At 39.1% G+C, this 14,184-nt stretch overlaps 1 protein-coding gene across 6 annotated transcripts in view; it reads left to right on the forward strand.

Annotated features, from left to right (window-relative positions):
- The first annotated feature begins 837 nt into the window (after positions 1-837).
- Positions 838-14,184, forward strand: part of Elf1 (E74 like ETS transcription factor 1) — a 60,421-nt gene continuing 47,074 nt past the window's right edge. For 2 of the 6 annotated variants that reach the window (XR_009594275.1, XM_021642799.2), the window contains exon 1: positions 873-1,058. The gene's annotated coding sequence lies outside the window, so the exon portion shown is untranslated. Of the gene's footprint in view, positions 1,059-14,184 lie in introns of all 6 variants that reach the window. The other 4 variants (XM_060391489.1, XM_021642804.2, XM_060391488.1 and 1 more) reach the window with 4 other exon arrangements.

Here is a 14,184-nt window from a genome sequence, read left to right on the forward strand (position 1 = left end):
AAATTAATTTACTGAGCCCCAGAGATTATTTTAGTAAAAAGGAACTCTTCAGTGAAATAGAATAAATAGCCATGATTCATTAGTTTTGTCAAATAAATTAAAATCTGCTCACGGAGGGGCCAGGGTAAACAGTTGTGGTAATGTTTTGGTGGCTTGAGTGCCTTGTAGACGGTGATCTGGAGGGCATTGCTGTCGTGGTTCACCCTTTGGATTAGCCTGTGTTCAGTGCCGCAGTGTTGGTGAAGGGAGCCTGGCACTGCAGGCTCGTGATACATGCAGATAGTTTTGTTCCACCGGCAGAGCTGTGGTTCCCCCTTGAAAATGAAAGTGTTGTGAACTATGATTGCCTTGGTAACTTTTAAAAGGGGAGTATTTATCAACCTTTCAATTCTACTTAGAATTGTTTTGCTGTGTTGGACTTTAAAGCATGAATCTTTAAAAGTTCTTTTAGCCACATTAATTGACACTTATTTTTCCACTGAACTTTGGGTTTCCTAGTGAATTTTATCTGTTTAGAGAACCTGTAAGTCTGTATCTGCTATTACAGTTTGCTAGCTTTTCCAGATTACATAGCCATATATCCCTTCATATAGGGGTTAATGAGTAGCTAGGTTAGACGCACCTGTCAATTGCTGTGGTAAGAGACAGTTTATTCTCTCTTTCATCTCCTCTCACTTTTTTTCTTTTATAGTTGTATTTATTTGATGTGTTAATTTTACTTTCTTGTAGCTTGTCTATTTTATACTGTTAATTTTAAAATATGGCAATTAGCATGAGTTAGTGAGAGTTTAAACGGGGTAGATCTTGCTCCTGTCTCTCTCCTGTCCTATGCCTCCTTCCTTTTACCTGTGCATTTGCATGTTTGACCTAGCAGAATAATTGGGTCCACAGCAACATGGGCGTGCCTCCCTTAGAAACACTTAGTTTCATGTGTGAGTCATAAGCTGAAGCAGACACCACTTCCCCAATCTACAGGAGCCATTTTAACAGCACAAAACTCGCCCGGTTGCTTTTTAGTTTCAAGCCCAGAGGACGAAACCTGAAGACAAAGTTTAAAGGTAACTTGTGATTTTGTGTGTTTGCTTCTGGCTATTTTGGGGCTGATAAATGGACGTGGTTCTTACCTGTGACAGAATGTAGCCGAATGTATTCTTTAACTCTGGTAAAATACATGTAGTGAGTCACATGCCCGATTGCCCTTCACAGCCACAGGCAACAAAGCATTCAAACGCTGAAAAGTCCTAGCTCTAACCCCTAACGCATTTTGTATATTTATGTGCTTGGTATTTTTTCCTCTCCTAACTTCAGATAAGGAGAGCCCCCCACCCCCGCAAAGCAAACTTGACCAAGTTTTAATTAAAATAAACCTAACTGTTTTTGTGGGGCTGGCTGAGAGTGACTCTTTATTAAATTGCATTACTCATGAGATTCGGATGTTGGAAAAAAAATTCAGAAACAATGGCTTTGTTACAACATTTTAATTAAGGCTGAAATCTTGGGTCAATTTAGTCATAAGTATTGCTCACAGACCAGTCTATGCTTTGTTGTTATTTTTTTAAAGTTAATAAATTATGCAAGATATTTTACTTTGAAGAGCAAAGAGAGGCTTAAAAACTAAATGGAGGCTGTCTAAAGTGAACAAGAGCTCTATGGTCAGGGGAAGCAGGTCTGGACTAATTCATTCAGTGTTCCAGGGAAGCGAAGCCTTCTGGGTCACAGAAGCCTGCTGAGGAGATCCACTTTCCAAGTGAAACTGCTTCAGAAGGAATTGTGTGCTACTTCAGTTTGTGTGAAGGACAGTAAAGTGCTGGCCTTCCTCTTATTATTAGTGTCAACTTTTGATGTTTTTTTTTTTTTTTAAATTAAAGAAGTAGCTAAAAACCTTTTGTTACGAGGAGGTAGCTCAGTCTTTTCCTGAATTATTTGTCGTCACTGAAGCTGTTATATTTGGTTGGCAAGTATATGTTCACTGTACAGCAGTGTTTTACTTCTGAAACACTTGTGAACCCGACATTTGGGTAAAAGGAAACTCTGAGTATATAATGATTAGGAAGAAGTTTTTGAAATGAAGTTTGCTATCATTTATTGTTGACCAGAATGGTTTCTGGCTAGTTTGGGGAGAACTGGCTCTAGCTTTCTGAGTGCATGAGTCCTGGTAGATTGGAAAGGGAAGGCAAAAAGGGTGGTGTTACTTCTTGCTCTTTTGAAATTTCTTGGTATTAGTAGATTTCAGTGTTGTGGTCTTATAAGGAAGGTAAGAAACGCAGACATTTATGCCAGTTCAGCTGTGAACCCTTCCTCATCCTTGTTTGCATATTGCAGGTTTGGTTGGCTTTTGACTAAGCAAAGGCTGTATTTGCTTAAGTTTGGACTGAAAAAAAAAATGACATCTTCTTACTTTTTTTTTCTTTTTAAGATTAGTGATCCATAAGAGAAAAATCAAGGAGGACACAAGCAAGCAAACTAAGAGCATGTTTACTAAACAGAAGAATTTGATTTCTTTATATTGAGAAGTTGCTGCATTTGAAATAAAGTAGACGTTGGTCATGTATCTGTTTCTTTTCATGGGTGTTTTGAGATAGGGTCTTGCTAGGCTGCTGGTCTTGAACTCTAGTCTGCCTCCACTTTCAAGGGCTGGGATTGCAGGCATGTGCTACCTTGCTTGGTTGCCACTGTTGTACTATGATTAAAAAGTAGGGCTTAAGGAGAATGGCAGAGAGGGAGGGTCCAGGGAGGCCTGGGAGCCTAATTATGTACTTATCCCTGCTGCTCTCTTTCCAAAAGGTTGAAGGGAAGTTTAAATTGAGCCATAAGAATTAAAATTTAGTATTACTGATTGGAGAGGGTTCAACTGCCTCATTTATGGCTTAAGTAGGTGCTGACACTGGTGACAGATTGGTCTTGAACTCACTAGGTAGTAGAGAATCAGATGACCTTGAACTCTTGACCCTCCTGGCACTCTACTTCCTTAATTACTGACAAGGGCCATAGTTTCATTTTTTTCTTTTTTCGGGTTTGGTTTTTTTTTTTTTTTTTTTGGCCAAGTGGAGACACAAAGCGAGTTCTAGGATAGTCAGGGCTCTGTAGAGTATCTCAACCTCCTCCACACCCATATTTTTTTTTAACTTTGTGTGTTCTTGGTATATATAATCTTATGTACTGTAAATTTGAAATTTTCAAGATAGAAAGGTAGCTTTACATGATGCATCAACTATATTCTGGATGCTTAGTCACAAAGTAATCATATTTGTGCAAAGCTGGTTGGTACAGTTTAAATGTAATTAAAGGTAGCTATTTTCTGGGTTTAGAATAAAAATGTAGCATTTTAAAGTAAAACTCTAAAAAGGTGTATCTTTTTAGTATGTCTATGAGCATTTTTGGGTATCAAAACACTTAACAGAGGTGAATTATAATTAGGCCACTCATTTTTAATATTCAATATGCATATGGCAAAGTGCACAAAGCGAGCAACTTTTGCCCATTCACATTAACCTGTTAGCAAGTATAGTATGTCTATTAGCTATATCTCTTCCCTTTTAATTGACTCTTCTGACTTTTGGGATAATCTTTTTTATAGTTTTATACCTTTGAACTTTAGGTAAATAGAATCACACTTTTTCTGTAGTGATTTGCTTATTTCATTCAACTTAATGAAGTTAATCTCCCTACTGCATATCTTTGCCTTCTCTTTCTCTACCAGCGTATTTACTGGCTTTTGTTAATGACACTAGCTTACTTGTACTTTGGAAATATTCTTTTATGCACTTTCAATAACGTAACTCTTCTTATTGAGATGTGTGCAGACTTTTCAAAGACTGAGGGAATAGATAATTGAAGAAAATAAATAAGCTTTTAATGCTCATCAAGGACATTAAGTGAAGTTGCCTTTAAGCAGTGTCAGTGCTGGGACTGGAGAGGTGGCTGCTCTTCCAAAGTACTTGGATCTTATTCCCAGCACCCACTTGGCAGCTCACAACTATTTCTAATGCAGCTCTAAGAGATTTGACTCCCTCTGGATCCCGCTGGCACCAGGCAAACATGTCGTACATAGACATACATGCAAACAAAAGCACCCATCACACATAAAATAATGAACATGTTTAAACTGTCAGTGCTAGTTGGTAAAAATACAAGTAGGCCGGTTTGTCTGTGTAGCCTTGCCATATGCCAAGGCAGGCAAGCTCCAGCTGTCTGTCCCTGCACCAACACTCAAGACAGTGACTGGAGAAGATCTGACTGACACTCAGGTTACATAATGAGGAGCACTTTGAGCTACGAAGTGCTGAAAAAGTTTCCAGGTCCCTTGTGGGTCTGAGAACTCCTTTTTTTTTTTTTTTTTTGGTTTTTCATGACAGGGTTTCTCTATGTAACCTTGGCTGTCCTGGACTCAGTTTGTAGGCTGGGCTGGCCTTGAACTCAGAGATCTGCCTGACTTTGCCTCCCTGAGTGCTGGGATTACAAGCGTGTGCCACTGAACCGGCTTAGAGAACTACGTTTTTAGAATCACTGCCAACCTGCAACATTGGAAATGACCCAATTGTTCAGAAATTAGGGATGGTGCAATATCCATAAAATTATGTGGCAGAAATTTAATTAAACTATGCCAGAGATGACTTAATGGGTTATTCTTGCATTTTGGGGACCCGATGAAGAAATTAGCCTTTCTCAAAGAAAGTGAAAGTATTGGATCGAGGTCTGTGTGCCTGTCTCACTCAAGCCTTTGCCTTGAGACAAGGGAAGCTTCCAGGCCAAAGGAAGCTGCTGCCTCTTTACTGGGAAGGGGCTCTTGTACAGTAGCTTTAATTTTCACAGCCAAGGAGTCAGCAGTCATTTTTATGTGTTTTGTAGCAATAGGTGAAATGTGCCTTTAAATTATTTTCTAATAGATTCAGTTCTCATTACATTTTAAGTTTTTCTTGCTCTTAAAATTCTTTCTCCTCTTTATAAAAAGAGGTGTCCCATACCTCTGGAGCTGGTTACTGGTGGCTGTAAGACACCTAATGTGGGTGCTGAGAACAGAGCTCAGTCTTCTGGAGGAGCAGGAGTGCTCTCAGCCTTTGAGTCATCTCCCAAGCCTCCTCCCTACTTTTGTTTCTCTCTCTCACATTTGAGACAGGATCTCCCTCGTTAGACCGGACTGGCCTTGAATTGTCCAGCCTCTTGGGTTCCCAGTCCTGGGATTACAGGCAAGCACCATCATGGCCGGTTGACACTTCCTTATTGTGTTGAAGAGCTTTGAGTTGCTGTATAGAGTTTCAGACTGGAGAGGCCAGGGGTACAGCTCTATGGTAGACTGCGCGCCTACAGTGCAGGTGGTCTGCTTCAGTGCTTAACACAAGAAAAAAAGAGTTTCAGTTTGAATTAAAGAAGTATTTTGAGAAGGTTGCATTTAGACTCTAGTGCTTCTGTTAAAACCTCCATAGGAAGTGTATTGTATCTTTATTCTGCATAAAGTAGAGCCCTTTTGTGCATCTGAAATATCTGTGTTGTAATGAAAGCTGGGAATTATAATTTGGCTGTTTCTAAGCAGAATATTTGATGCTTCGAGATTATGTATGCATTGTATTTATTTAATTTTTTTCTTAAGCTTGTCAGAAAATGTTGGAAGAATATATATATGATTATACTTATTTATTATTTATTTGTATTGATTGGGAATCAATCCTAGAGCCTTAAACATTGTAGGCAAGTTACTCCATCACTGAGCTACATCCTTAGCTCTTACAGTCTCCTTCCCTCTCTCCTTTTCCCTCTCCTTCTCCCTGACTCCATCCCACACCTCTGAGCCTTACATAAGCTAAGTAAATGGTATAGTACTAAGCTGTGCTTCCAGCCCAATATTTTAGGTTTAAATTGGAAATATTAATTAGAATTAATTAACATTAAAGTTCTAATAATTGTTAATATAGCCTTTCATTTGAAAATATTAGGCAAAAATGAAACTTTATATTCAAGCTGTCATGTAAGATTTTGTACTTTAGGAACATAGAGCCTTACTTAAACCCAAATAGTAAGTGCATAAGAAAATTCTGTGTAGGAAAAAGAGCCACAGGATGCCCACATGGGCTTATGTGATATGAACAGTGTTATTTTGGACAATGTTATTTTTGACTGAGAATAGCACTTTCTAAAGCCTGATAGGGGCTAAAGCCTGATAAAATTATAGCTGGGGTAGATTACATTTATAGCTAGGTAAGAATTGAGCACTATTAGTAGAGAAGATGGCTTCACTCTGCTTACCCATTTTTATTTAGAATATAAGAGGCGTGAGTAATGTTGTGATCATTTATAAAGGTTATCAGATTGGAAGGCATGATGAGCAATTGAGTACCTATTTATGGTAGACATATAAATAAATTATTTGAACCAAGTTTTAGACATAAGAGAAAGTAGAGGTAGTTTGTTGGGGGTTGGGGACAAAGAGTAATCCAAAAGGCTATATAAAAATAACCAACAATTTGGGCTTAGTTTAGTTGATAAAGTTCCTATGTAATATACATCATGTCTGAAGATGAAGACTAGAGGATCTCAAGTTCAAGGTCATCCTTCAGTTACATAGCGAGTTGAAGAACAGTCTGGATTTTATGAGAACCTATCACAGAACAAACAACCCAACCCTGAAGATCAAACTGGCAAATTAATTAGTTCTGTGTTATTGAGTCTTTTTTTTGTGTGTGTGTGGGGGGGGACGCGGTGGTATCTCTTTTGATGTGCTCAGCCACTCGCTGTACCACTGAGCTACATGCTTACCTACTTATTTGTTTAAAGATGCTCATTGTGTAGCTCTGGCTGGCCTAGAATGCTTTATGTAGATCAGCTGGCCTCAAATTCAGAGGCCAGCTGCCTCTGCCTCTCCTATTTGCTTTGAAATGTAAAGCTAAGGTTGGGGAGGATACCAAATGTTACTCTTAAAAAAGGCAAACTCTTAAAACAGGTATAATAGTTTGAGGGCATGTTCTACTATTTTATACATGTGTGGGGTTTTTGTTTGTTTTGTTTTGTTTTTTTGTTCTTCTACCTCTTGTGCTCAGGGCCTTTTGCATGCTAGACAAGTACTTTACTGTTTATAGCTCCAGCCCTCTTTGTGTTTTTTCTTTTTTTCTTTGAGACTAGGGTTTTACTAAATTGGCTGAGTTTTCTTATCTTGCTCTATAGCAGTCTCCCCATGTCAGGCTCTGGAGTGGCTGGGATCACAGGCCTGTGCCACCATGCATAGCAACAGTGTTTTGTCAAATCTTTGCTGTTCATTCCTAGGAATACTTCAAAGGACTTGAACATTGTTCTTTTGTGAGCATACTGAATCTTAGATCTCAACAACAAAATACTTTTAATGTCTCTCTTCATTTCTGTGTTTCTGATATCATGCCTCACTATATTTTCACACAGGCAATTGAACTATTTATACAATAAGATGCGGCAGAGGAGGCAGGAAATACTTGACATTTGTATGCCCTATCTTTCTCTCTGCTTCCTGTCAGTTAAACCACGAAGAGAGGAACAGAGACACAGATGTGCAGTTGCTGCTTTAATTTCCCGTCAGGGAGTCCAGTTAAGCAGAAAGCTTGTTTCATTAAATGTTCATACTTGTTGATTTCAGGGGTATGGTCGACTTCTTGGTGTTACATGGTTTGTATGGATATGTGGTAGCGATTTGAGATTAGCTATGGGACTTAATAAGAAAATACAAGTTTTACACGTTTAAAAGGTGTTTTCTTTTGTGATTTTGTTTTGCTCTTTGAGAATGTCCATATGTACTTACACTGTCATTGAACTTGTGATCCTCTTGACTTAGCCTCCTCAGTGCTGGGATTATAGGCATGTATTACCACAATAAACTCAAGTGTATCTTAGTATGAGTGTGTGTGTGTGTGTGTGTGTGTGTGTGTGTGTGCATGCATGCATGCATGCGGATGCCAGGGGCCAACCTTGGGTGGCACTCGTTAGGAGCAGAGGTGGTTCTCCTCAGGAACTGTTCACTTTGTGTATGCGTGCATATAAGTTCATGCGTATGCACATGCGTGTGAGGTGTACAGGTTGGCTAGCAGTCACTCTTGGTGTGACTAGGAGGCAAGCTTTTTTTTAGTTTTGGAGCTGGGAACTAAAGCCAGGGCTAGCATGGCATGTTCCTTACCACTGCGCTAGAAGCCCTGCACCACAGCGCCATCATTTGCAGTGCATTTATTTCTTTAATTTAATGTTTTGAAACAGGGTCTCTGTTATATAGCTGTGTCTCTCCTGGAACTCACTGTGTAGACCAGACTGGCTTCAAACTCACAGAAGTCCACTTGCCCCTGTAGAATAAAGGTATTCACCTTTAGTATTCACCAAGACCAACCTTGTCAAGTATTTTAAACAATGGAAGGAAATATTAAAAAAAAAAGAAAATGAAATAAAAAACCCAATGTGTTTTGTGGTCTTAGGATGGCAGAGTAGATGGCTGTATTTTCGTCTGTATGCCTTTTAATATTTTCTTGGCTTCTACCGTGTGTTGAATGTGGAAAATCTATCTACACTCACACAAAGTGCTGAAGATAGCTGAGGAGGTGAGACAGTTTCATTTCCACGGTGGAAAAGTTTGTTTTCTACTAGGCTGCCCTACCTGGTTTTTAGATTTAAATGTCGGTGTCACCTTTGCTCCTCCTTCCTCACAGTTTGTGAACTCAGGAAGATCAGATGGGGGCTGTCACTAATGAGATAGCTCCCATGCCACTTGGTATCACGTTCTCCACCTCACAAATATTTAATCCTTTCCCCTCCCCTCCCCATCATTTGGTTGATAGATTTATTTACATTTAGTTATCAGATACCAGTTTTTCTTAGGAACCAAACCACTTAAAGAACAAAGGTCATGATTCAATTGCTTTTGTTTTTGTATTGTTTTGTTTTTGTACCTAGGTTGTACATAAATACAAGCATAGGTGCATATATACACACCTAATACCTCCATTCTGGAACCAACATGTGTCTTCTTTGCAAGTTGCTCTTATGGTTTCTTTGTGAAAAATAATTAAAGTGAGTGCTTGCTTTCTTCTGCCTTTCTTCTCTTTGCTTCCTTCTCTTTTGTTTTTTTCTGGGATATGTGGATCCAAACCATCCTTCGCTGAGCTGTGTCCCTAGGCATGCTGGTAATAGCAAGCTGTATTAAGTAGTGAAGAAATTTGAATCTGTCATGGATATCATCTTTCTTTATTGAATAACTCAACATTATCTGTTTGGGCCTTACATTTGTGAAAATCAAGTATCTTAATGATATTAATTTCTGTGTTACTTAGAAGTAGTAATATATTGGTCCAGCGAGAATTGTGGCTGAGTACAGTATAGTTGTATTAGATTTCTGAGCTCAGAGCCCCTTTAGACTGGTAGACAGTGTGTCTGGTTCTTTACGGTCCCAATTTCTGCACAGAATAAATGAATAATTTTATAATATTTTTGTCCATTTGTATTTCCTGTTGTCACTAAGTCTTATGTGCTTCTGTGACTAAAGTTTGCTTATTAAGTTTTTTTACTTGAAATTTGATGGAGGTTGGGAAAAATTAAAATTGAGATAATTAAGAAGTCATATCTCATTCACTTATTCTTTTATTTGTCCATGCATCAGAACACGGGCGCACTATATAGCTCACAGTGTTTCCTAGTCTGGCCTCACTTGGAATCCTCCTGTCTCAGCCACCATTCCTAGCTTGAAAACTGCTTTTAAAAGATCCAGGAGAATTGGGCTTGTAGCTTAGTTGGTAGAATTCTTGCCTAGCGTGTATGAGGCCCTGATTGTGGTCCCAGGACCTTATATACTGGATGTAGTGATGCAGGCCTGTAATTCCAGCACTTTGGATGTGGGAGACAGGAGGATCAAGAGTTCAAGCCCAGTCTCCTGCTTCAGAGAGAGTCTGAGACTAGCCTGGTCTACATGATACCCTGCTGTAAAAGATGGCCAAGTGGTTAGCAGTGCTTGCTGTAGGAGCACGAAGATCTGAGTTTCAGTTCCCAGCTGGGCCTTTATGTCCATGTGCACGTGTAACCTCATCTCTGTGGGGGTGGAGACAGAAGGATCTCCACTTGCCAGTGTAGGTCTTGGTTCAATGAGAAACCCTGTTTCAAGGGAACAGACAGACTGTGACAGAGCCTCCACATGCACAGCTGCACACATGCACATGCCCCCCCAACCCCCAACATGGAATAGTTTGTAAGAAAAAAACTTTGTAAGAAAAAGCCACAAAGTAGAAAATGCCTCCAATCTGAATGCAACTTGGTCAAAATAACCATTTCCCCATGAATATCACTTCTAATATCACTCTGGCCTTGACCTCGCTTTGTCATTCCAGCTTGAGCTCTCTATCTTCTTTCCAGGCTGCTGAATACCTTGGATGACAGGCCAACACCACCTGCATAGCTTTTCTTTTCTTTTCTTTTCTTTTCTTTTCTTTTCTTTTCTTTTCTTTTCTTTTCTTTTCTTTTCTTTCCTTTCCTTTCCTTTCCTTTTCCTTTTCCTTTTCCTTTTCCTTTTCCTTTTCCTTTTCCTTTTCCTTTTCCTTTCCTTTCCTTTCCTTTTCTTTTCTTTTCTTATTTGAGATAAGGTCTAAGTATACAAGTTAGGATGGCTTTCAACTCTCTGCAGCATAGGCTGGCCTAGGCTTGGATAGTAGGACTGTGCCATCATACCTGGCTTATTTTATTTTTGAGACAGGAACTCATTATGTGGTTGAAGCTGCCCTTGTATTTGCCTCCTTGTGCCTCTGCCTTTCTGGTGCTGGATTTCCTCTGTTTCTTCCCTTCTAATCCTTAGACAGAGAGCAAAAACACAGTTCGTCAATGAGTTTTGTTTATTTTATTTGCCAGAGGTTGAGCACTTCGTTGAGAGTATCTATTCCATCAACCAAGAGTTGAAGGAGACTAGCTTACACTTCATTGAATGGAAGCTGTCAGTGTCGCCATCATCTGTGCAATGCTTGACACAGCTATTCTTGTCATTTTTGAACAGTAGTCCCAGATTAGTGGCACTTGCATTGGGCTTTTTGAGCATAGGGACCACACTCTGCTGTTAGAACCTACTTGAAAACCCCTGGACTTGCTGAAAGGATGCATCACAGGCCTGCCTTACTAACAATTAAATACTGCCTTCTGGGCTTGAACTGTCTTCATCGTATTTACTGAAGTATACTGTAAACTTCATGGGTCAAGGACCAAGCATGATTGATCTTCTGTATTTTCCATAGTACCGCGCTTAGGTAAATTCAGTAAATATTCTTGAGTTCCTCACTGTCAATAGTAGAGTTGCCTCTCATTCTTGAGATCTGTTAATTACCTTTAAATCGACATCAAAGAAGTATATTTCCTACCGGAGAAAACCTCATCCAGTGTCATTGATGCACTTTAGGGCTTCTTGGAACTTTTCTGAATATGGCTGCTTTTCTGATGAGAGATTTTGACCCCTGGTTATGTACACGCATAAAACAGATGTACAAAGCAAACATTTACTGATGGTAAATCATGGGATTGCTTTGTAAGGTTCAGTGAATAGAGGTGCTTGCTGCCAAGCTTACCAGCCTGAGTTCATTCCACAGGACCCACATGGTGAAGTGGAGAACCAACTCCTGCAAAGTTGTTCACTGCACTTCAGAGACATATGCAAAGGACAAGAAGGACACTGAGTTCAAGGGCAACCTGGGCTATGTAAGAAAACAGTGTCTCCAAGAAACAAGCAAAACCAAGCTGGTGGTGGTCGTGTATGTGGTACAATGAATGACACATGCCAACCACACACACACACACACACACACACACACACACACACACTGAATATAAAATATGGAATAAAACAATTCTTTTGTATACATATAATTTATCATCTATTAAAAGTCAAACATATTTATATAATAATGAGGATTGTTTGTTTTCATATAAAATAATTAAAACTTGGCTGAATATTTGGTGCTGTGGAATGTAAAACATCTTTGACATTTTTCAGAGTTGATTGACATTTGATTTTATAGTTAACAAAGCTGTGAATGCTGCTTCATATAAATACGTGGTACAAAAATGACTGAAGTATGTTTAGGGCTATTTCAAAATTGTTGGAAATTCTTTCTCAATTACAAGATAAAATTCACTGAAACTTTTTTTTTTTTACATTAAAACATTTTATTTGTGTGTATATGCATGTGCATTTGAGTGTGCCATGGCTTATGTGTGGAGGTGTGAGGACAATTTGCAGGAGTTGGTTCTATCTACCTGTAAGTTTCGGGATTAAAGGTTGTCACAGATTTGATAGCAAGTTTTTTTACCTGCTGAGCAGTGTCCTTGACCTCACTGAGCAATTTTGTTGTTGTTTGTTTGTTTGTTTGTTTGTTTTTTAATGACATTCAGTTCATCAACCCAAGGAGCTATTTTTAAAAATCAGACATTCTCAAACAACCAAACCCAACATGCATTAATTTGATACTTAATTACCAAAGATGCTGGTAGGAAAATACTAAAAGTCTTTGTTTTCATAGTTAAAACTACATTTCTATAAGAACAGAAAACATGTATAATAAAAAACATTGTAGTTCATAACATATAGTAATCTCGAGTCTGAGCTGAGGTTTCAGGCAGTGCTCACAGCATTTCCTAGTGTAGCGACATGCACAGTGCAACATAAATAACCATGTTGTGTGCAGTGAGGTCCCATGGATGTGTGCCTTGAGAAACACATCAGTATACTTCATTTCATATTTGATTTTGAATTAGATTTTTTGTCACTGTGTATCCAGGAATCTTTATTCCCGTAGTGGTGGTACACACCTTTAAACTCAGCACTCTGGAGTTCAAGGCCTGCATGGATTACACACTGAAACCTTGTCTCCAACACACACACACACACACACACACACACAGAAGAAACCTCGTACCATTGCAAAATGTTTATAAACCTCTGTCACTGGACTCCACAGTTTAAGGACCTGAGCTTTAATTAATGTAGCTGAAGTGGATTCAGATGATGTGAAATTTGAGATCTTCTATTTTAAAAGATGAAAACCGTAAACATTTAGCTCATATGTCACAAATCTTCAGATCATTTACAAAGAAGTTTGTTTTTAAATTTTATAAATAGGAAAATATAGTTACATGCACACTCTTTAAACACTCAGTGTTTTAAGTGTGTATCTTGTACTACTAAGCCCACGCCTTCTACTTTCCCATCTCCCATCTTTGTGGTCTAGGTAATGCTGGTGCTTTATTTTCCCTGAGTTTAGAAGTTGAGATGCCCGTTAGTCAGGAGGATGGTTATAAGGATCCCCAGTCATAAGACAGGGTCTCTCATTGGCCTGGAACTCAATTAGGTGAGACTGGCCGCCTGGCACCAGGATCCTCCTCCCTGTCTCCTCAGCACCAGCATTACATTCAGGCATCACCACACCTGTGGGTTCTGGAGACTGAACTCAGATCACTGACTGAGTCACTCCCCAACTGATTTAAAGAAAGGGTCTCAAAAAGTACGCTGGGTTTGGTCTGCGGTTGGCAAATGTTGGCATTATTGTGGAACAGCACCTGACCCTGAAGGTTAAACACTGAGTCAGTCAGTGCCAAAGCCTAAGTGATGGGAACCAGCTAGCTATTCTCTCAGATGGAAAACCATGGTGTTAGAGCCCGTTTTTCCTAAAATGAAAATATTAACCAGAGGAATAAACAGCCACAGAAATGAAACACAAATTTCCTGCAAGTGAATTCTTGTTTGTTGTAGAGAAAAATGTTTAGTTGCCTGAACAGGTTTTACTGATAAGGATGTTTTAGCATGTTTGCGCCCGCTGGGTAGATGTTTTTGTCAGAGTTCAAGTTTTGGGTACTGGTCAGAAGAAGAAATTTCCATAGATGGTTAATTTGCAAAATGCAGCATATGCTAATATTTTGATGATGACAGTTTTTAGCCTTTTGGAGAAAAGAATTAAGTATTTTTTCATGACTGAATATATGATTGTCATTCACTGATTCTCTTTTAGTTTTAAATTTTCATGTTTTCAGAACAGGTTTAGAAAGAAATCCTGAAACCACAGGTAGAAACAGGCCTTGGTATGAGATCTGTTGGCTTTTCAGGTGCAATAAATGCTGCCTGAATGTAACCTGACACCAGGTAAGCTGGGTGCCGGTACTGGAAAGTGGAGAAGTATGTGAAAGAACTGGAATTTCAGGTGTGGGGAGTAATTGCAGCCT

This window comes from Meriones unguiculatus, chromosome 9 (genome assembly GCF_030254825.1).
Source record: "Meriones unguiculatus strain TT.TT164.6M chromosome 9, Bangor_MerUng_6.1, whole genome shotgun sequence".
NCBI classification, from domain to species: Eukaryota; Metazoa; Chordata; class Mammalia; order Rodentia; family Muridae; genus Meriones; species Meriones unguiculatus.